The 23,260-nt window shown below is 44.8% G+C and overlaps 1 protein-coding gene and 1 pseudogene across 3 annotated transcripts in view; one reads left to right on the forward strand and one right to left on the reverse strand.

Annotated features, from left to right (window-relative positions):
* Nucleotides 1-23,260, forward strand: part of mecom (MDS1 and EVI1 complex locus) — a 462,101-nt gene that overhangs the window by 136,911 nt on the left and 301,930 nt on the right. The window lies entirely within an intron of this gene.
* LOC139266413 (U2 spliceosomal RNA) lies at nucleotides 5,531-5,732 on the reverse strand (annotated as a pseudogene).

Genomic DNA, 23,260 nt, shown 5'->3' on the forward strand with positions numbered 1-23,260 from the left:
ACACTGTTTTTTACAGTGTTGTACCTGCTCTGATCTCTGTTATCTGTGGTTTGATTCCATCATATCAATAAAGCTTTCTTCTACTGGAGGTCATGCCTGTGTCTGTTAGGGTAGGATGAGTTTCCACATTCACAGACGTAACAAGGATAAATCGAAGTCTGTTCACATTTGCACACTGCTCTGTGCTGGCTACCAACTGTCCGATATTAATGCACAAGTGAAGACCATTAGAATTTATTAATCAATAACATCAACTTCCGTGAGTATTGGCCACTTATTGCAACACACAGAGTGACTTTGGCAAGATAATATTTATGGTATATTATCGTTTCCTACATTACAACGGTGATTACGCTTCAGAAAGGTACTTTGTTGACTGTAAAACGCTTTGGGACACCTGGTGGTCGTGAAAAGTGCTCTATAAATGTAAGTATTTCTTTATTTCAAGTTTTTAACCAAATTATAAGCTCTCCCCCCACCCCACCCCGCCCCCCCCCCCAACCTCTTTCACACAGGGGACAGAAGTTAAGAGGTAACAGTTTTAAAACAAATATGTGAGAGAGAGAGAAAAATAATCTTTGTCTGGTTTCTCAGTTTTTTCCCCCTATGTAAAGATCCTGAATGGTGACTTGTTCTCAGCCTCCAGCTGCTACTCCATGGGGCAATGTGGTAGATGGTACCATGGTGGGCCATGGTTCTATGAGAAGAGAGTTTCATGACTAAAACTTTATATAGTGTTTATTATGTGGCTGGTCACTTTAAATCTGTATTACAGCAGAACCATTGTTGATTTGGACATAATCCACATCCTGTATGTGTGACTGGATCTAGTATTCCATGGTGGACAGGTTTACAGGTGGATGTAAGGACTCTAGTTGGCCGTGATATGCTAATACTTGTTATTTGCAAAGCCATTAGAGCTGGTCTTACTAAAAGCACTTCCTAATAACATCTGCATAATTATTAGACAGTTGACTGGGAAATTGCTGGCTTGTCATCTTCTTTGACTGGAGACAAAGGTCTGGGATGCTGGCTGACACATTTCAGGATTCTTTGACCACTTTTCCATGGAAAGGATTTGTGTGGAAAAAAAAAATATTTTTAAGAGTTGTGTTTTAAAAGAAAGTGGATTCACCCAGATTAAAAAAAATGGAGGGCCACAGGCTATAGGCATTTACAGAGGAAGTGCATCTGAGAGGGCGCTGAGCATCTCGAATCTCATCGCCGAGAGCGTGCAGAAATCAAGCGCAGGCAGCGGAAAGAGCGTGCGGCAAACCAGTCCCACCCACCCCTTTCCCTTAACGGCTATCTGCTGCACCTGTGACAGAGACTGTGGTATTGGACTGTACAGCCACCTAAGACCTCATGTTAAGAGTGGAAGCAAGTCTTCCTCGATTCCGAGGGACTGCCGATGATGATGATTCAGGCCAGACATTGATCCTGTTACTCAAGGCGATTGGGAACAATGGCGATGCTGTTATCACAACCCAGGAGCTATCGAGAAACATCCACACCACAGGGGGAAGGAAACATAGAAACATAGAAACATAGAAAATAGGTGCAGGAGCAGGCCATTCAGCCCTTCTAGCCTGCACCGCCATTCAATGAGTTCATGGCTGAACATGAAACTTCAGTACCCCCTTCCTGCTTTCTCGCCATAATCCTTGATCCCCCGAGTAGTAAGGACTTCATCTAACTCCCTTTTGAATATATTTAGTGAATTGGCCTCAACTACTTTCTGTGGTAGAGAATTCCACAGGTTCACCACTCTCTGGGTGAAGAAGTTTCTCCTCATCTCGGTCCTAAATGGCTTACCCCTTATCCTCAGACTGTGACCCCTGGTTCTGGACTTCCCCAACATTGGGAACATTCTTCCTGCATCTAACCTGTCTAAACCCGTCAGAATTTTAAACGTTTCTATGAGGTCCCCTCTCATTCTTCTGAACTCCAGTGAATACAAGCCCAGTTGATCCAGTCTTTCTTGATAGGTCAGTCCCGCCATCCCGGGAATCAGTCTGATGAATCTTCGCTGCACTCCCTCAATAGCAAGAATGTCCTTCCTCAAGTTAGGAGACCAAAACTGTACACAATACTCCAGGTGTGGCCTCACCAAGGCCCTGTACAACTGTAGCAACACCTCCCTGCCCCTGTATTCAAATCCCCTCGCTATGAAGGCCAACATGCCATTTGCTTTCTTAACCGCCTGCTGTACCTGCATGCTAACCTTCAATGACTGATGTACCATGACACCCAGGTCTCGTTGCACCTTCCCTTTTCCTAATCTGTCACCATTCAGATAATAGTCTGTCTCTCTGTTTTTACCACCAAAGTGGATAACCTCACATTTATCCACATTATACTTCATCTGCCATGCATTTGCCCACTCACCTAACCTATCCAAGTCACTCTGCAGCCTAATAGCATCCTCCTCGCAGCTCACACTGCCACCCAACTTAGTGTCATCCGCAAATTTGGAGATACTGCATTTAATCCCCTCGTCTAAATCATTAATGTACAATGTAAACAGCTGGGGCCCCAGCACAGAACCTTGCGGCACCCCACTAGTCACTGCCTGCCATTCTGAAAAGTACCCGTTTACTCCTACTCTTTGCTTCCTGTCTGACAACCAGTTCTCAATCCCTTCCTGATGAGCTCTGCATGAAGTTCGTTTCAAAGTGGTGGGCGGGTGCAGTAACATGTTTGACAGGTGGCTCTACTGACCAACCTCCAGAGAGGGGGCGGGATGAGGAACTCGGCCCCAATTTCCTGCGGGGACAGGAGGGGAGAGAACATAGGCCTGCATGCTCACAGTCCGATCTTGTGAAAGGGAAAGCTGTGTGGGTCTTTTCTGAGGTGAAGAGAGTAGAAATACTGGAGGAGACTTAGAATATATTTTGTTTAAATCAAGTAAAATGATCTATTATAAATAAAAACAGAAATTGCTGGAAATACTCAGCAGGTCAGGCAGCCCCTGTGGACAGAGGAACAGAGTTAAAGTTTCAGGTCAATGTTCTTTTGTCAGAACTGGAAAAAGTTCGAGATGTAACATATTTTAAGCAAGTACAGGGGCAAGGAAAGGGTGGGGGGAGGAGTTTTGGTAGATACCTGATCAAACACAAGAAGGGAAACAGAAAGCAATGAAGGTGAACAAGGTAAAAGAGACAAACAGAAATCCCGTCAGAGAGAAGAACAGAACATCTTGAAGGTGGGCATTCCTAGAAGATAAGTGGCAGTGAATTAAACACTAATACAAAAGCAAATTACTGCAGATGCTGGAAATCAGAAATAAAAACTATTGACGTGGGGAAGTATGGCGTGTTCTTCATTCTGGATCATTATATGACAATAAGTTGTACCAACTGAAGTAAGTGAACGTGATCCCAACTGTTGCACTGTATGATTACCTTACTATGAAATAAAACAGCTTCACTTTACTTAATGTTAACTCGGTCGACCTTCAGAAATATTGAAGAAATACACCTGCAATCCAGATCGCAAGGGGATGCAGTTGTTACATCCCTGGGTTATGCTATCATACAGATAAGGCAGGTAGGTATGATTCAATTCCCATGAAGGTCAGATGCTCAGACCATTTATGGGAGTGACTGATTTCACTGAACCCCAGAAACTATCTGCAACAGACCTGAATTTGAAACAGCGACCATATACCTTTGAAACCTACTGTGAGTGGCAGTGATATTTATTTGTGTAAACACCATTTTGACTCTATTTGTCCTGTAAAGAGCTGAAAACAAGGAGAAATTCACTGTCCATTTGGGGCGCTAATTTTTAAAAGTTTGAAAAATTAACGCCAGGCGCTAATGATTTCAAATTTTTAAAAATTCACTGTTTGCGTTCGAAGAAGGAAGTGAAGTGCTAAATCAAGCTAACGGGAGGCGCAAATGCACCTAATTTCTCCCCCCAAGTAACTTGGCCATTCCAGTGAAGGAAGGTTCCATACAAGTTTCTGAGGCAGAGGAGGGAGGTTGAGATATAGCTGGGACCTTCCACCTCAGCTTGGCTGTGTACTACAGCCTGTGCATTGAGACGCCATGGTGAGGATTGAGACCCCACATACCTGGTCTATGTCCCAACAGTCTGTCCAAGTTTTATGTTATCAATAAAGATAGTGAAGTCTTTCGTCAATTTTGTGCCTGAGGAGTTGAACATGAGTTCAACATTCTGTAAAAACTGTGTAAACTGTTGCTACTGCTTGCCTAGTACTTTTAGTAAACATACTGCATAGCTTAACAGTGTTTATTCTTCCACTTTCTGAAGTCTGGGCAATCACAAGAGGGTTTGTGTCATATTTAGTAGGTTAGATACAGTAAAAAGGGGTTTCTGTTACATCCCTAGGTATTGCTACTTTACCAGACATCGTCCATGTAAAGTCACATTCTTTTTGGTCAGGAGCAAGGATTTGTGTTCAGGAATGGTCATTGCACAGAGCATGAGAGAAATATTTAGGAAAAGGCTAAAATATAACATCTTCTATCATGTTACATTCTAAAGCAATATAGTTTGATCTACATGACGTAATAGTCTTGATAACTGAGATGTCAGCTTGCTTGGGCAGCAGGATTCCCCCACGGGTGAGTGCCAGGCTTCACTTGATGTCACTTTGTCGACATTGCTACTGAAATCAGGAGCTCACCACAGAGGGTATTTCTGGTGGAAAACAACACCATAATGTTTTTGTGTGCCTTCTGGAAGCTACACTTAAAAAAAGAAATCTAACTGGGGATCACAAACTATCTGGAGTAAGCATAGCCTCCTGAATCCCACAAATGATTTGAAGATGGGAGGCTGAACTGCAGCACAGCTCAGGCTAGGACCAACTTGTGCAAAAAGGGAGAGCTACAACACAATCTGGAACTGTTTGACTCTTTCGTTCAGGAGAGGACTGTGCTTGAGACCAAATCTGATAGATCATCTCACACAGGGGTGGAAAAGGTACAGCACAGCCTGGATCTGATGGGTTGTCCCATATAGGAGTGGACAGCCTAAGCATTACCAAAATTTAATGGGGACGTCTCCTGCCAAAAGGAGCTGTAGCACAGGCTGTATCTGATGGACTACCTCATACAAGAGAGAACAGCTCTGATCTAAAATACCAATGTTGAAGAAAATTGGCCAGTGTCAGGATTGGGCAAACCAACTTCTAAAGGCCATTTTGTTTTACCTCTAGATTGATACCAGGATGAAACATTTGCCTGAAGTGTAATTTTTCAAACGTTATATTTGAGTAGTGCCCCATGCTGATTTCAACAAGTTTGAATGGACCTTAAATGGCACGATGTGATAGAATAACCCTGATGCAGATTGCAGCTCTCTCACATTCTAATGTCGTTTGCATAGCTACATGGGAAAGAGTTTCATGTGCAGACCACCTCAGCCAGGGAATGATTTTTTTTAATTTTTTTTATTTGTTGCCAATCTTTCCAATTCTTTGTCAAATCACAAACGCCAGAGGTCACCTTGCACACATCAAGGATCACTCTGCGCCAATGCTCTTAGCCAAAAGGCCTAGAGCCACTGCACCGTTCCTGGAAGTACTGCAATACCAGGTTCGTGCCATGGAGGTGGATGGGTCAGGCCCCCCACACACCTCCTATTTCCAAAAAGCATAGGAGAATCACCTTCCTGATCCAGGGAGAACCACGTTGGGGTCATGGTTACTCCCCTGTCAGGTCAGTTACGCATGATCTTAGCCAAAAGGCTCAGCCAGGGAATGATGCATGAATAACTGGGCTCAGGTAAATAAAATACACTAATTGTAAATGTGGCTGAATAAACAAGGTAATTCAAATTGCCCCCTCAACTAGGGAATGGTACATGAATACTGCGCTTCAGTTAAATAAAATGTAAATATTGTAAATATAGCAAAATAAGCAAGATAATTTAAATTGATTATAACTGAAGCTGTAATACACCACGGGCTTCTAAATACAAGTGCCTTGTGCAGCACTAACAGTAGCAAAGCTGTTTGTTATGCAAGCATGCAAATGCATTAATGAGATGCATGGAGCAAAGAGCCTCATCCATATAAATAGGTAATTAAACTAATGAAGGAGGAGGCAGGATGTGGCTGATTAATTAGTACATAAAAAAACAAACCAGCCTTACAACACAAATGCTATTCACACCAGGACTGTCTGAACAAGTTGTCAATGAGGTTGATTGCAATGTAGAAAACAGTTAAGAGATTGTCCTCAAAAACATCAAGATAAGCTCCTTAGAAACCAGATTTACCTTGAATACTTCCTTTGTGACAAGGCAGTTTGTTTGTCAACTAATGATACAGATCCAAAAGGCTGTACTTTGAAAACTTGTATGTCTATTATTTTCCTCGGTCACTTTCTCACTCTCCTTTTCACTTTCTTTCTCTCTCTCTCTTGCCTTTGTCCTACCACTTCTCTTTTGCTTCTCTTTTTCATTTTCACTTCCTGAGTCAACCCTTGGTCAGTGGTAGTACTTTTGGTTTTGAATCAGAAGATCATGGGTTCAAGCCTCATTTTTTTTTCTAAATGCTTTTACAGTGACCCTTTTACATAGTGGGCAGCAGCAGCTGAATGTCACTAGGGATGGTGGGGGTGGGAGGCGGGGAGGGTGCCGGGGGAGGGGGTGTAAACAGCCCCTCCGACCTGGGCACTAAGGTTGCATTTTACAGCGTTTGGTAAATATAGGTGCCAGAGATGTGGCAAGGGGGTCCACCACCCTCATGGAGAAAGGGTTCACATCCTGTTCACCCCAGACACTTTGATGGGATAAGCAGTAGAAGTTACCGGCGGGTTCAGTCTCAATGTATTTGCTAGGATCGTAGCCCGAGCTGTTTCAGGGCACATATATAGATCTAGAGATTCGTTTTAATACTTAACTTGTTCACAAAGCTTCAAAAAGAACCTTTCCCCTGTTATACAACAGATCATTTAGTTTGGGACATCAACCCTGACCTGGTCTCCTGTCCTTCAATTAGGGGTGAATTGTAGGGAAAAGACTGATAAATACCCTACTACATTTTGCTAAAGGTCTAGAGTTTTGAATGGCTTAATGAACAGGGACCAAATGACTTGGCATTTTTAAGAGGCATCTTGACCCCTCAGCAAGCTTACCTGCTCACGGTGTCTTCAGAAGCTCCCAGAGGCTGTAAAAGGCTTTTGAGGAAATCTTTGTAAAACAACAAGAGCAATGTGATTGAAACATCAGTCAATGCTGCACCTTCTACTCAGTAAGTGTGATGGTGGCATTGACCATGTAAACATAGAAACATAGAAAGTAGGTGCAGGAGTAGGCCATTCGGCCCTTCGAGCCTGCACCGCCATTCAATGAGTTCATGGCTGAACATGCAACTTCAGTACCCCATTCCTGCTTTCTCGCCATACCCCTGATTCCCCTAGTAGTAAGGACTACATCTAACTCCTTTTTGAATATATTTAGTGAATTGGCCTCAACAACTTTCTGTGGTAGAGAATTCCACAGGTTCACCACTCTCTGGGTGAAGAAGTTTCTCCTCATCTCGGTCCTAAATGGCTTACCCCTTATCCTTAGACTGTGACTCCTGGTTCTGGACTTCCCCAACATTGGGAAGATTCTTCCTGCATCTAACCTGTCTAAACCCGACAGAATTTTAAACGTTTCTATGAGATCCCCTCTCATTCTTCTGAACTCCAGTGAATACAAGCCTAGTTGATCCAGTCTTTCCTGATATGTCAGTCCCGCCATCCCGGGAATCTGTCTGGTGAACCTTCGCTGCACTCCCTCAATAGCAAGAATGTCCTTCCTCAAGTTAGGAGACCAAAACTGTACACAATACTCCAGGTGTGGCCTCACCAAGGCCCTGTACAACTGTAGTAACACCTCCCTGCTCCTGTAATCAAATCCCCTCGCTGTGAAGGCCAACATGCCATTTGACTTCTTAACTGCCTGCTGTACCTGCATGCCAACCTTCAATGACTGATGTACCATGACACCCAGGTCTCGTTGCACCTCCCCTTTTCCTAATCTGTCACCATTCAGATAATAGTCTGTCTCTCTGTTTTTACAACCAAAGTGGACAACCTCACATTTATCCACATTATACTTCATCTGCCATGCATTTGCCCACTCACCTAACCTATCCAAGTCACTCTGCAGCCTCATAGCATCCTCCTCACAGCTCACACTGCCACCCAACTTAGTGTCATCCGCAAATTTGGAGATACTACATTTAATCCCCTCGTCTAAATCATTAATGTACAATGTAAACAGCTGGGGCCCCAGCACAGAACCTTGCGGTACCCCACTAGTCACTGCCTGCCATTCTGAAAAGTACCCATTTACTCCTACTCTTTGCTTCCTGTCTGCCAACCAGTTCTCAATCCACGTCAGCACACTACCCCCAATCCCATGTGCTTTAACTTTGCACATTAATCTCTTGTGTGGGACCTTGTCGAAAGCCTTCTGAAAGTCCAAATACACCACATCAACTGGTTCTCCCTTGTCCACTCTACTGGAAACATCCTCAAAAAATTCCAGAAGATTTGTCAAGCATGATTTCCCTTTCACAAATCCATGCTGACTTGGACCTATCAGGTCACCTCTTTCCAAATGTGCTGCTATGACATCCTTAATAATTGATTCCATCATTTTACCCACTACCGATGTCAGGCTGACCGGTCGATAATTCCCTGTTTTCTCTCCCTCCTTTTTTAAAAAATGGGGTTACATTGGCTACCCTCCACTCCATAGGAACTGATCCAGAGTCTATGGAATGTTGGAAAATGACTGTCAATGCATCCGCTATTTCCAAGGCCACCTCCTTAAGTACTCTGGGATGCAGACCATCAGGCCCTGGGGATTTATCGGCCTTCAATCCCATCAATTTCCCCAACACAATTTCCCAACTAATAAGGACTTCTCTCAGTTCCTCCTTCTTACTAGACCCTCTGACCCCTTTTATATCTGGAAGGTGGTTTGTGTCCTCCTTAGTGAATACCGAACGAAAGTACTTGTTCAATTGGTCTGCCATTTCTTTGTTCCCCGTTATGACTTCCCCTGATTCTGACTGCAGGGGACCTACGTTTGTCTTTACTAACCTTTTTCTCTTTACATATCTATGGAAGCTTTTGCAGTCCATTTTAATGTTCCCTGCAAGCTTCCTCTTGTACTCTATTTTCCCTGCCCTAATCAAACCCTTTGTCCTCCTCTGCTGAGTTCTAAATTTCTCGCAGTCCCCGGGTTCGCTGCTATATCTGGCCAATTTGTATGCCACTTCCTTGGCTTTAATACTGTCCCTGATTTCCCTTGATAGTCACGGTTGAGCCACTTTCCCTTTTTTATTTTTACGCCAGACAGGGATGTACAATTGTTGCAGTTCATCCATGTGGTCTCTAAATGTCTGCCATTGCCCATCCACTGTCAACCCCTTAAGTATCATTCGCCAATCTATCCAAGCCAATTCATGCCTCATACCTTCAAAGGTACCCTTCTTTAAGTTCTGGACCATGGTCTCTGAATTAACTGTTTCCTTCTCCATCCTAATGTAGAATTCCACCATATTATGGTCACCCTTCCCCAAGGGGCCTCGCACAACGAGATTGATAATTAAACAAGCTAAATGATGGGCAATTGTCCTTTTCCTTCCCTGTCCTCTACACCTACATGATGACAGGATGATTCTAACCTTACCGTGCAATCACATCATCAATTTCTCAAAAATAAACCTGGAGCGCAATGTGTACTGTAGGTTGATCTATAATGAATATTTGTTTTGAATGCAACGTGATAGAAGGGTAGTGACACACCATTGGCGGGGTCACACATTTCACCTTGAAATAAAAGAATGTGTGGTCTGCTCTGCGATCCCCCACAAGGTGAGTTTCCAATCTGAGTCCAGACCAGGGTGATGGGGCACACTGGGGGAGCAAAGATGTTGCCCAACTCTGGGGGACGGAAAATTACTGGGTAAGTCACTACCTCTTTATAAATGGCTTATATCTATATTGGCCGATTATAAGGGAATGGTTGTCAGAGGCTTGAAGCAGGCTGCGCTTCCCTACCCTCTCAGCTGGCAAGCAATTTAAGATGTAAAGAGATCTAAAAAAATAAGTTGTTAAAGGGGTGAGGAAGGTAACGGCCCTAAAAAAACGAATGAGTTATTAGTGAGACTCAACCAAGATAATGCTGCGAAATAGAAAAATACCAAACTCAATTACACAGGTACTGTCTATTTTAACAAAATAAGTGACAATGGAGTGTTAAATTATTTTTTTCTTTAAGAGGAAACCTATCACAGCAAATTTTTTCCATCTGCTCTTATTGTGGAGTAAATATCTTAAAAATCAAGGGTGAGATCGAGGTTATCAATCATGTTTACAGTTTAATTACTGAGGTTAATATTACTCAGTATATAATACGTTATTTTGGTGTGTATCATGTATAGCCTCAGGATAGCAGTGACTGTCAGAGCAATAGACTACATGGCAATTTGTGCCACTGTTGTGGCTGGAGGTTCAGGATGCGAGTGGGGATAATACAGCAACCCTATGCTTCCAATTTAGGCCCAGTCTGTCTCCATGTTGCCTGGGGCCTTACCTGTTTGATTCTCTGTAATCTCTGTTGCCACAGCAAAACTATGCCTTGTAAAAGCAACCAAGCATGAAAGAGATGTTGGAAGGATCAAGCAGAGGAGAGAAATATGATACTTTCCAACATCGGGCAGCCTGTAGAAACTGGAGCCTATGTGTTGAGATTAAGCATTTAGTGTAAACTGTGGACAAGAACTGTTAAGATTTACTGTCAAGTAGTTGGGGTGGGGGTGGGAGAGGATAGGTGGGCAACACATTAGGATAACCTGATTATTTAGCCAGATGGACCATGAATCATGTGGAATTATAGGATGGGAATTTTTAGTATTTCAATCAAACAACTTACAAAGCAGGTAGAGGTTTTTAAATCACCATTCTCACTGATGAGGTATACATAAACATATTCCAGACTATTTTTTTTAAGTTGAAGATCCATGAACAATCTTGCCTTTAATATTGCAAATTCCTGGAAAATTTGAATAAGCAATATGTACTTGATTATATAATACTGGGAACTTGTGGGGGCATTTGAACAAATCATGGATCTATGAAAGGGCAATGCACCTTCAGACAAGAGATATATCTATTGCATTGAGAGTCCTCCTGCTTCTGTCTTGTAGGAAAAAAAATTATGTGTGCAATGCAGTAACATTCTACATAGTTATCCCGGGTTTCTAACTGCAGAGGACGTAACCTGAGCCAGTGCTGGCCATTATGGTGCAATTTGTGCTTACTTCTAAGCATGGTATAACCAAATGAGGATGTTATATAAGAATATAAGAAATAGGAACAGGAGTTGGCCATTTGGCCCCTCGAGCCTGCTCCGCCATTTAATAAGATCATGGCTGATCTGATCATGGACTCAGCTCCATCATCATCATAGGCAGTCCCTCAAAATCGCTCAGCGCCTTCCCGGACTCAGCTCCACTTCCCTGCCCGCTCCCCATAACCCTTTATTCCCTTATCGCTCAAAAATCTGTCTATCTCCGCCTTAAATATATTCAATGACCCAGCCTCCACAGCTCTCTGGGGCAGAGAATTCCACAGATTTACAACCCTCTGAGAGAAGAAATTGCTCCTCATCTCAGTTTTAAATGGGCGACCACTTATTCTGAGACTATGCCCCCTAGTTTTAGTTTCCCTTATGAGTGGAAATATCCTCTCTGCATCCACCTTGTCAAGCCCCCTCATTATGTTATATGTTTCGATAAGATCACCTCTCATTCTTGTTAACTCTATAAATGCTGGCGTTCTTTCCTTTTGGAAAATGTGTTTACTCACTGTTGCTGACATGTTGCAAATCTGTCTTGTGTATGCTACTGTGCAGTCTTCCAACATAGCTGGCAAACTGGCGAGGCATAGTTGCCAAGCTGGCACTGTTGCCCATCCACAGACTACACGGCCTCCTAGGCTTTCCACTGGTTTTCTGGTGAATCTGGTCATCAGGGCAGTCTGTTGTGGATGGCAGAGGGGTTTCCAGAGCTTTATTTGCAGTGGAATCTACCCTCAGAGCAGGGGCGTGAGCAGGTCTTCGGAGCATCCAGAACATTTTTTACATTTCCAGTTTCTCAGGTGCTCGGAAGCTGATTGTTTTCCCCTCCCATTGTAGCAGACCTCCAAGGCCCATTGCAGCAGGTTTCTGGCCCCAGCCTGGTGCCCCGATCCCTGGCAGGGACTGGAGAGCCCACATGCCGCATGCAAATGACCCAGATTACATCAAATTGACTGGTTAATAACATCATTATCTCTGCGCAACGAAACAAGAGATCCACTAGTTTACAACAACAACAACAACAACAGCGTATTTATACAGTGCCTTTAACGTAGTGAAACGTCCCAAGGGGCTTCACAGGAGAATTTTGAGATAAAAAATGTTGACACCGAGCTGCATAAGTAGAAATTAGGGCAGGTGACCAAAAGCTTGGTCAAAGAGGTATGTTTTAAGGAACGTCTTGAAGGAGGAAAGAGAGGTAGAGAGGCGGAGAGGTTTAGGGAGGGATTTCCAGAGCTTGGGGCCTAGGCAATAGAAGGCACGGCCACCAATGGTTGAGCGATTATAATCAGTGATGCTCAAGAGGGCAGAATTAGAGGAGCGCAGACGTCTCGGGGGTTGTGGGGCTAGAGGCGATTACAGAGATAGGGAGGGGTGAGGCCATGGAGGGATTTGAAAATAAGGATGAGAATTTTGAAATCGAGGCATTGCTTAATCGGAAGCCAATGTAGGTCAGCGAGCACAGGGGTGATGGGTGAGCGGGACTTGGTGCAAGTTAGGACACGGGCAATACCAATAGAACAGCTCCCCTGATGGTTCAGCTGGGCAAGACAATGAATAGCTGAGTGGTATAGAGCAGGAAGATCCCAGGTTCAATCTTTGGTCTGTGCTGAGCTAGCCTATCTCAGCCAAGGACCACAGAAGGCATGAAGTCATTGGCCTCAGTGCCCTTGGTGGGAGAAATTGACCAGGATTCCCATTCCTGATCACCATCCATCAATTTCAGCTTGCCTGGCTACTGAGTAAGGACAGGAATGGGCTTAACTATGATGCCATCTATAGTCACTAATCTATTAATGTTCACTACCTAGGTCATTTGAGCAATGTACTCAAAAATAAAAAGACTTGCATTTATATAGTGCCTTTCACAAACACAGGACATCCCAAAGTGCTTTACAGCCGACGAAGTACTGTCACTGTTGCAATGTAGGAAATCCAGCATCCAATTTGCGCACAGCAAGTTTCCACAAACAGCAGCAATGTGATAATGACCAGGTAACCTGTTTCTAGTGATGTTGATTGAGGGATAAATATTGGCCAAGATACCAGGGATAGGTCCCCTGCTCTTCTTCAAACTGATGCCATGGGATCTTTTACATCCACCTGAGAGGGCAGACGGAGCCTCGGTTTAACGTTTTATCTGAAAGACTGCACCTCTGACAGTGCAGCACTTCCTCAGCATTGCACTGGAGTGTCAGCCTCGATTTTTGTGCTCAAGTCTCTGGAGTGGGACTTGAACCCACAACCTTCTGACTCAGAGGTGAGATTGCTAACCACTAAGCCATGCTGACACCTCACGAACACATGGAAGTCCGGGAAGGAGTTACCCTTTCACGAAAGGATGGAAGAAAATTGGCAGGAAAAGGGAGCTGGTTTAGAAAGAAATGTATTTGTATTTTAAATAAATATTTTCATCGCTTCTGCACCGAGGCCATTTTTTTCTTGTCAGAAAACTGGTTAAAATTTCATAATTAAAGAGACGGTGTCATTATAGTGATGTTTTGAAGACATTGACTATGTTTACACACAGAAGGACACAATGATGACAGCACATCACCAAAGACATCTGCCGCTATAAATATTTTTTTATCTCATTATTTTAATAAGAAGTAAAGTAGTTCCAGTGCATAATTGACCATAGGGGGAAATTCACTGGAAACAACCACTAGCTCAGTACTTCAAAGAATGGAAATTATATCATCCCCTCTAATGTTCCCATCAAATGCAATGTAACATAATGGACCAGAATTTTCAGTCGGAGGTGTACCTCCGGAGTACACCTCCCACCCAAAAAATAAGTCTGAACCTACCTGCTGGCTCTCCGTTTCAGAGCCAGCAGGCAAGCATATGCCTGCGTAAAGGCCCAAGGATACTAGGGATGCAAGCAGTTTGGAAGGGTCTCTGGAATCACGCGAGCCAGATCCTCCAATCAGAATGGAGGATTCCTCATATGCTTCTTGGAATTCCATTTATGAACGGAATCCCCATAAGCTTGAACCCAATCCCCAAATAATTAAATAAGTTACACAACTGGAATAAAAATAACTGTTCCCATTTTCAAATTTAATTACAAGTCCCTTTAAATTTAATTTTTTTCAAAAATAATTTAGAACATTTTAATCTGGACCAAAATTTAAGTAAATTCATTTCAAATGCTTGTGGATGATTTAAAATGTTTTTTAATTTAACGTTTATATTAACCCTTACGCTGGTGAAAACAGGCCTTACGCTTCGTATGATCTGTCAGGGCAAACCTTAACAGATCGCAAATCACGAGATTTTGTTCATGCGCAACTCGTGCGGAAACCCAACACTTGTGGGGCCTTTGCAAGGATCACCACGGCAAATGGTATGTCATCATCAGCCCCGCAAATTCCAGACCAATCAAAATGTATTAAAAGTATATTGCAGGAAAGCAGTGAAATACTAACATACACAAAAAAATCCGAGATATCCACTGTATATTTTAAGATATTCACAATTTTATTTCGCATTCCTTATTCACCTCTATCTCTCCTCTCCTTCCACTTTCTCCCTGCCCCTTCCTTTCCCCGGCATCTGCCTCCTTTAACTCTGCATATTATATTTTTCATGGTGCTCTTTCCTCTTCCTCTCATCCTCCATCTCTCCCTTTCGCCCACTCTCTCTTCCTGCATCAGTACAACAGAAATATGAACGAAAGTCGGGGCAGGTGGGCCTGATTAAACCTTTGCATGGTGTCACATTGCAGTGTCTCCTTTGTGTGCCGGACACATTTTAATATATGGGTGACCTTCGCAAATGTAAGCGTGTCCTTTCACACCCTACTCAAGCAATGCAAAAAGATGAAAGAATGCTTGTAACCATTGTCACGATAAGGAACTATTACTCCAGTGATGAAGATGTATTTCCAAAATTCTGGCCTTTTGCTGAACTCTTGTGCCCCTTAATTTACCTTTTGTCCAGAGAAAACCCATCTCAGGCTTTGTTTTATCTCGGCAAAGATTCACTGTCCTCTATTCGAACATTACATCATTGAAAACCATGCTCGAGGAGCTCACTATATAAGATATAAGATGACATAAAAAATAGGAGCAGGAGTAGGCCATTCGGCCCCTTGAGCCCGCTCCGCCATTCGATCAGATCATGGCTGATCTTCTACCTCAACTCCACTTGTCTGCACTATCCCCATAATCGCTTGATTCCCTTAATATCCAAAAATCTGTCAATCTCTGTCTTGAATCTATTCAATGACTGAGCCTCTACAGCCCTCTGGGGTAGAAAATTACAAAGATTCACAACCCTTTGAGTGAAGAAATTTCTCCTCATCTCAGTCCTAAATGGCCGACCCCTTATCTCAGACTGTGACTCCTGTTTCTAGACTCCCCCAGCCAGGGGAAACATCCTCCCTGCATCTATCCTGTAAAGCCCTGTAAGAATTTTATACATTTCAAACATTTTTACCAGACCATGTTCTCAGGCAAATTCCCTGGACATGGGCTAATGAGAATGGCAAATGATTGGTCCTAACATGACATCCTGTGACAAACCCTGTAAATTCTTCTCTACTTACTGGTGAGATTCTCTGCCCTCCTTGCATCAATTCCCCAGATGCTATTATAGCAAGTGAAAATGTCTGATTCTGATTCTTAGTGCTCGAATACAGTGCTCCTATTCCCATTATTCCATATGGGCACCATTTCCACTCCCATTATTCTATACACATAATGCCAGGCCAATGAAGTATTAATGCACCAGGTTTAAATGTTCTTGTTACCCAGTCATTTTTCTCTCTTCTCCTGCATTTGCCCCATGATTGTTGTCATTCTTTGTTGTGAATTGCCCTGTAAATGAGGAGTGAGCTTGGTGGCAAATGAACTAAATCTGGAAACAAATTGAGTTCAGCCCTTACCCTGGTGGGACTGTGGGAGTGTGTGGGGTGGGAGAAGATAAATTAAATTACTCCGGGCCCCCAGCACAATCGATCCATTAGGGCACTTAAAACAATACCGGATTAATTTAATTGTTAACGTTAAAGGCAAAAAAAAACATTTTGATGTGCTATAAACTCTCTATCGATTTTCTCTGCATGTTTCAGCAATCTAATAGCACTGATAAGACAGTGACAAATCTATTACAAAGCTGCCTCCATTCATTCTCTTCCTTTCTTCTGAATCTACCTATTTCTGTTGATGAGACCATTAAAGTCCGAAACAATTCCATTAAATACCTTGTGATAATGTGAAGCTGGCTCACTGCCAGTGACTCAATACGAGTGTGAATTTTAAAAGCACGCAGATTTCTTTCTGAATGACAATAGCCGCAGAGTTCGCTCAGGTTAGAGAAATGGAGCGATCAATGGAGTTCATTGGTTAACGTCGGTGATGAATGAATGTTGTGTGCACAGGGAAGGAAACAAAAAATTGCTGCTTGACATCTTTGCTTTCCTGTGAACTGAAAAGTAACGTACAAAGGGAAACCTACAAAGGATGCATGGAAGGGCAGAGGTAGACCACCAAAAGCTACCCTCAAATGGTGCTTGGCTGCAGAGCCCGAGTGCTCCAGGAACATCCTGACATGCCGGCCGCCTTATGAGTGGTTTGTTCTCCATAATCCAGCACTGCTTCCCATTGATTTTGTTCATATCACCTGTTTTCCCATCTTTGGTTTAATTTCATTCTGTTGTTTTACAATTTTAAAGAGGGTTCAGAAACAGGGTGTCTGCACTCAAATCTGTGAAGGTGGCATGAGAAGCCTTGCCTTTATTAATAGAGGCAGAGGGGCCGAAATTGCCCCCTTTGCGCAGTGTCGGTTAGTTAGTGGCCGGCGATAACGGTGCGTTACTGAGTTAGTGCGCGGCCATATCGACTCGCGCGGATTTGTCTCCGGGGCTCTGTCGGCGAAAAGTAGTTAGCGCCGCGCCCCGCGATTAGCAAACTGGTACGGCGTACGCATTAGCGATGACCCCTTATCGTCTCGCGCCGACCCCTTTCCGCCCCTCGGGGGGGGGGTGGGGAGGGGGGAATTGCTCCGTGGGACGCGAGGTCGGCGGGGGGCTACGATGCCATCGGCAACTTCTCGGTGTGAGAAGCTGTGGTGGCTATGGTGCCCTGGCCACCAACTTTTTTTTTTTGTCGGCCAATTTTTCAGACGGTCCGACAATGGCGGCCGGTGCTGTAGCCCGGGCTGACAACATGAAGATCGGCGCCACCTCTTGGGTGCCAGGCCGCTGGCCCAGCCGACACCCTGTCTGGTGGCCCAGTGGGTGCCACTAAAGAGGCTGAAGCGTTTGCAGCCTCCCTCCCCTTTAAAAGACGGGGAGGGACGTTGTGAAGCTGATGTGCTGAGCGCGGCGGTGAACATCACGTCCCGCGAGCGCCGCACAAGCGCACGGTTAGCGCAACAACAATTTTTTTGGGGTCAAAGAGGCCAAATCGGCACCGGTGCCTGTGCTTCCCATGCCAGCGCTAAAAAAACACCTAATTCGAATTATGCGCTCCAGTCCCAGCACGGGGAAAACTTGGCCCCATAGAGTACAAAAGCTTATGCTAAACTTTTATAAAGCTCTGGTTAGGCCTCAGCTGGAGTATTGTGGCCTCCACACTTAAGGAAGGATGTTAAGGCCTTAGGAGGGTGCAGAAGAGATTTACGAGAATGTTTAGACCGGACCAATTTTATTTTTTCAGTTCAAGCAGTTTAAGAGGGTGGGGAGGGGCGGTTAATTGAACTGATGTGGGAGAGCTGGACGGGCACCAGGGTGAAGCATTGGAGAGGAGGTACAGGTGCACAGGGGACTGGGAGAGCGAGGAAGTGATGATGAACCTTTATAAAACACAAGTTGAGTCCCAGTTGGAGTATTGTGTCCAAATCTGGGCACTACACTTTAGGAAGGATGTCACGGCCTTAGAGAGATGCAGAGAAGATTGCTACCAGGGATGAAAGACTTCAGATATGTGGAGAGACTAGAGAAACTGGGGCTGTCCTCCTTGGAGCAGAGAAGGCTAAGGGGAGATTTGACAGAGGTGTTCAAAATCATGAAGGGTTTTGATAGAGTAAATGAGAAGACACTGTTTCCAGTGGCAGAAGGGTCAGTATCCAGAGGACACAGGTTTAAGGTGATTGGCAAAGAACCAGAGACAACATGAGGAAACATTTTTTTACACAGTGAGTTGTTGGTGATCTGGAATGCACTGCCTGAAAGTGTGGTACAAGCAGGTTCAGTAGTAATATTCAAAAGGGAATTGGTTCAATACTTGAAGGGAAACATTTGCAAGATTAGTTGGCTAGCTCAACCAAAGAGCTGGCACAGGCAGGATGGGCCGAATGGTCTCCTTCTGTGCTGTATCATTCTATGATTGTTTTCCTTCTTTCACTTTCCCTTCTGATAGTTCCCCCTTCTCCCACCTCTTCTGAACCAGTCTGCTCGGATATGATTCTATGCGGTCACACTTTGGGAGGGGAGGGAGTTCCAGGAACATAGTGGCTAAACAAAGAACCAGCATTGAAGTGTTCTGTCTTCCAGGTGTAAAACCCCATTCCCTTTGCTACAGCTTTCTCTGTCATATCCCATTTCTCTCACCATTGTCCAATATAACCGCCATTATAATATAAATTGATTTATTCCCCACTCTCCTCGTTATGATGTTCCCTGACATAGTCCACATCCCCCACCATAATAATTCTCTAACAGACCTCTTACCATCATCATCATCATAGGCAGTCCCTCGGAGTCGAGGAAGACTTGCTTCCACTCCTAAATTGAGTCCTTTGATGGCTGAACAGTCCAATACGAGAGCCACAGACCCTGTCACAGGTGGGACAGATAGTCGTCGGGGGAAGGGGGGGGGGCAGGACTGATTTGCCGCAGCCTTCCGCTGCCTGCGCTTGACCTCTTCACGCTCGCGGTGTTGAGATTCGAAGAGCTCAACGCCCTCCCGGATACACTTTCTCCACCTCGGGCAGTCTTCGGCCAGGGACTCCCAGGTGTCAGAGGTGATGTCGCACTTTACCAGGGAGGCTTTGAGGGTGTCCTTGTAATGTTTCCACTGCCCACCTTTGGCTCGTTTGCCGTGAAAAAGCTCTACATAGAGCACTTGCTTTGGGAGTCTCGTATCTGGCATGCGAACTATGTGGCCTGCCCAGCGAAGCTGATCGAGTGTGGTCAGTGCTTCAATGCTGGAGATGTTAGCCTGGGCGAGGACACTGATGTTGGTGCGTCTGTCCTCCCAGGGGATTTGCAGGATTTTGCGGAGATATCGTTGGTGATATATCTCCAGCGTCTTGAGGTGTCTTCTGTACATCGTCCATGCCTCTGATCCATACAGGAGGGCGAGTATTACTACAGCCCTGTAGACCATGAGCTTGGTGGTAGATTTGACGGCCTGGTCTTTGAACACTCTTTTCCTCAGGCAGCCAAAGGCTGAATCTCCGCATCAATGTCTGCCTTTGTTGATAAAAGGCCCCCGAGTTATGGGAAGTGGTCCATGTTGTCGAGGGCCGCGTCATGAATAGAGATATAGAAAATAGGTGCAGGAGTAGGCCATTCGGCCCTTCGAGCCTGCACCACCATTCAATAAGATCATGGCTGATCGTTCACCTCAGTACCCCATTCCTGCTTTCTCTCCAGATCACTTGATCCCTTTAGCTGTAAGGGCTATATCTAACTCCCTCTTGAATATATCCAATGAACTGGCATCAACAACTCTCTGCGGTAGGGAATTCCACAGGTTAACCACTCTCTGAGTGAAGAAGTTTCTCCTCATCTCAGTCTTAAATGGTTTACCCTTATCCTTAGACTGTGTCCCCTGGTTCTGGACTTCCCCAACATCGGGAACATTCTTCCTGCATCTATCCTATCCAGTCCCGTCAGAATTTTATATGTTTCTATGAGATCCCCTCTCATCCTTCTAAACTCCAGTGAATAAAGGGCCAATCGATCCAGTCTCTCCTCATATGTCAGTCCAGCCGTCCCGGGAATCAGTCTGGTAAACCTTCGCTGCACTCCCTCAATAGCAAGAACGTCCTTCCTCAGATTAGGAGACGAAAACTGAACACAATATTCTAGATAAGGCCTCACCAAGGCCCTGTACAACTGCAGTAAGACCTCCTTGCTCCTATACTCAAAACTCCTAGCTATGAAGGCCAACATACCATTTGCCGCCTTCACCGTCTGCTGTACTTGCATGCCAACTTTCAATGACTGATGTACCATGACACCCAGGTCTCGTTGCACCTCCCCTTTTCCTAATCTGCTGCCATTCAGATAATATTCTGCCTTTGTGTTTTTGCCCCCAAAGTGGATAACCTCACCTTTATCCACATTGTACTGCATCTGCCCTGCATTTGCCCACTCACCTAACCTGTCCAAGTCACCCTGTAGCCTCTTAACATCCTCCTCACATCTCACACTGCCACCCAGTTTAGTGTCATCTGCAAACTTGGAGGTATTCCTTCATCCAAATCATTAGTGTATGTTGTAAATAGCTGGGGTCCCAGCACTGAGCCCTGCAGCACTCCAGTAGTCACTGCCTGCCATTCTGAAAAGGACCCGTTTATCCCGACTCTCTGCTTCCTGCCTGCTAACCAGTTCTCTATCCACATCAGTACATTATCCCCAATACCATGTGCTTTAATTTTGCACACCAATTTCTTGTGTGGGACCTTGTCAAAAGCCTTTTGAAAGTCCAAATACACCACATCAACTGTTCTCCCTTGTCCACTCTACAAGTTAAATCCTCAAAAAATTCCAGAAGATTTGTCAAGAATGATTTCCCTTTCATAAATCCATGTTGTCTTGGACCGATCCTGTCACTGCTTTCCAAATTCGTTGTTATTTCATCTTTAATAATTGATTCCAACATTGTCCCCACTACTGATGTCTGGTTAACCGGTCTATAATTACCCATTTTCTCTCTCCCTCCTTTTTTAAAAAGTGGTGTTACATTAGCTACCCTCCAGTCCATAGGAACTGATCCAGAGTCGATAGTCTGTTGGAAAATGATCACCAGTGCATCCACTATTTCTAGGGTCACTTCCTTAAGTACTGTGGGATGCAGACTATCAGCCCCCCGGGATTTATCGGCCTTCAATTCCATCAATTTCCCTAACACAATTTCCCGCTTTATAAGGATATCCTTCAGTTCCTCCTTCTCACTAGACCCTCAGCCCCCCCGTATTTCCGGAAGGTTATTTGTGTCTTCCTTCGTGAAGGTCTATGAACCGCAGCCTCGTTTGGTCCAGTTGCTTTCTGCAAATTTGTCCATTGTCTAGCTTGACTACAAACACCCTACTCCCTTCTTTAGCTATCACCATGCCCGCGATCCACTTGGGACCATGTCCATAGTTTAGCACATACACAGGGTCATTCAGATCAATTTCCCGTGAAACAGTGGCGCGACCATCGTTTACATTTTGTTGCTGCTGCCTGCTTGCTACCTGATCATGCAGGTTGGGGTGAACCAGCGAGAGTCTGGTTTTAAGTGTCCTTTTCATGAGTAGCTCAGCCGGGGGCACCCCTGTGAGCATGTGGGGTCTCGTGCGGTAGCTGAGCAGTACTCGGGACAGGCAGGTTTGGAGTGAGCCTTCTGTGACTCATTTAAGGCTCTGTTTGATTCTTTGTACTGCCCGCTCTGCCTGCCCATTGGAGGCTGGTTTAAACGGGGCCAAGGTGACATGTTTGAACCCATTGCGGGTCATGAATTCTTTAAATTCGGCACTGGTGAAACATGGCCTGTTGTCACCGACCAGTATGTCAGGAAGGCCGTGGGTGGCAAACATGGCCCTCAGGCTTTCAATGGTGGCGGTGGCAGTGCTTCCCGACATTATTTCACATTCAAACCATTTTGAAAAAGCATCCACCACCACCAGGAACATTTCACCGAGAAACGGGCCTGCATAGTCGACATCGATCCTCGACCATGGTCTGGAGGGCCTGGACCACAAACTTAGTGGTATAGTTATACACTGATAGAGTGAGTGCCCACCTTTGTATGCGGGCTGAGGCATTAGTATTTATCCCCTTGTTTTCAGCGAACAGGGATATGAGGGGCTTGTGATCGGTTTCCAGCTCAAATTTGAGGCCAAACTGGTACTGATGCATTTTCTTTACCCCAAACACACATGCTAATGCCTCTTTCCCAATCATGCTGTAGGTCCTCTCGGCCTTAGACAAGCTCCTGGAGGCATAGGCGACAGGTTGCAACTTCCCCGCAATGTTAGCTTGTTGTAATACACACCCGACTCCGTACGACGACGCATCACATGCTCGCATAAGTCTTTTACACGGGTTATACAATACAAGCAGCTTGTTGGATCATAAAATATTTCTGGCTTTCTCAAAAGCAATTACTTGTTTTTTTCCCCATACCCAGTTCTCACCTTTACGCAATAACATATGTCGGGGCTCTAAGAAGGCGGTTAACCCCAGTAGGAAGTTATCAAAATAGTTGAGGAGTCCCAGGAACGACCGCAGCTCTGTGACGTTCTGTGGCTTGGGCGCATTCCTGATAGCCTCTGTCTTGGCGTCTGTGAGCTGAATGCCATCCGCCGCGATCTTTCTCCCCAAAAACTCCACTTCTGTTGCCATGAGGATGCATTTCGACCTCTTCAGCCGCAGTCCTACGCGATCCAGTCGCTGGAGGACCTCCTCCAGGTTTTGTAGGTGCTCGACGTTGTCCCGACCCGTGACCAATATTTCATCCTGAAAAACCACCGTGCGTGGTACCGACTTGAGTAGGCTCTCCATGTTTCTCTGGAAGATCGCTGCAACCGACAGAATTCCAAACGGGCATCTGTTGTAGATAACCAGTCCCTTGTGCGTGTTGATGCAGGTGAGGTCCTTCGAAGACTCCTCCAGCTCCTGCATCATGTACGCCAAAGTCAGGTCGAGCTTGGTGAACGTCTTGCCTCCTGCCAGCGTCGCAAATAAGTCGTCTGCCTTAGGTAG

This window comes from Pristiophorus japonicus, chromosome 6 (genome assembly GCF_044704955.1).
Source record: "Pristiophorus japonicus isolate sPriJap1 chromosome 6, sPriJap1.hap1, whole genome shotgun sequence".
In the NCBI taxonomy this organism is placed as follows: Eukaryota; Metazoa; Chordata; class Chondrichthyes; family Pristiophoridae; genus Pristiophorus; species Pristiophorus japonicus.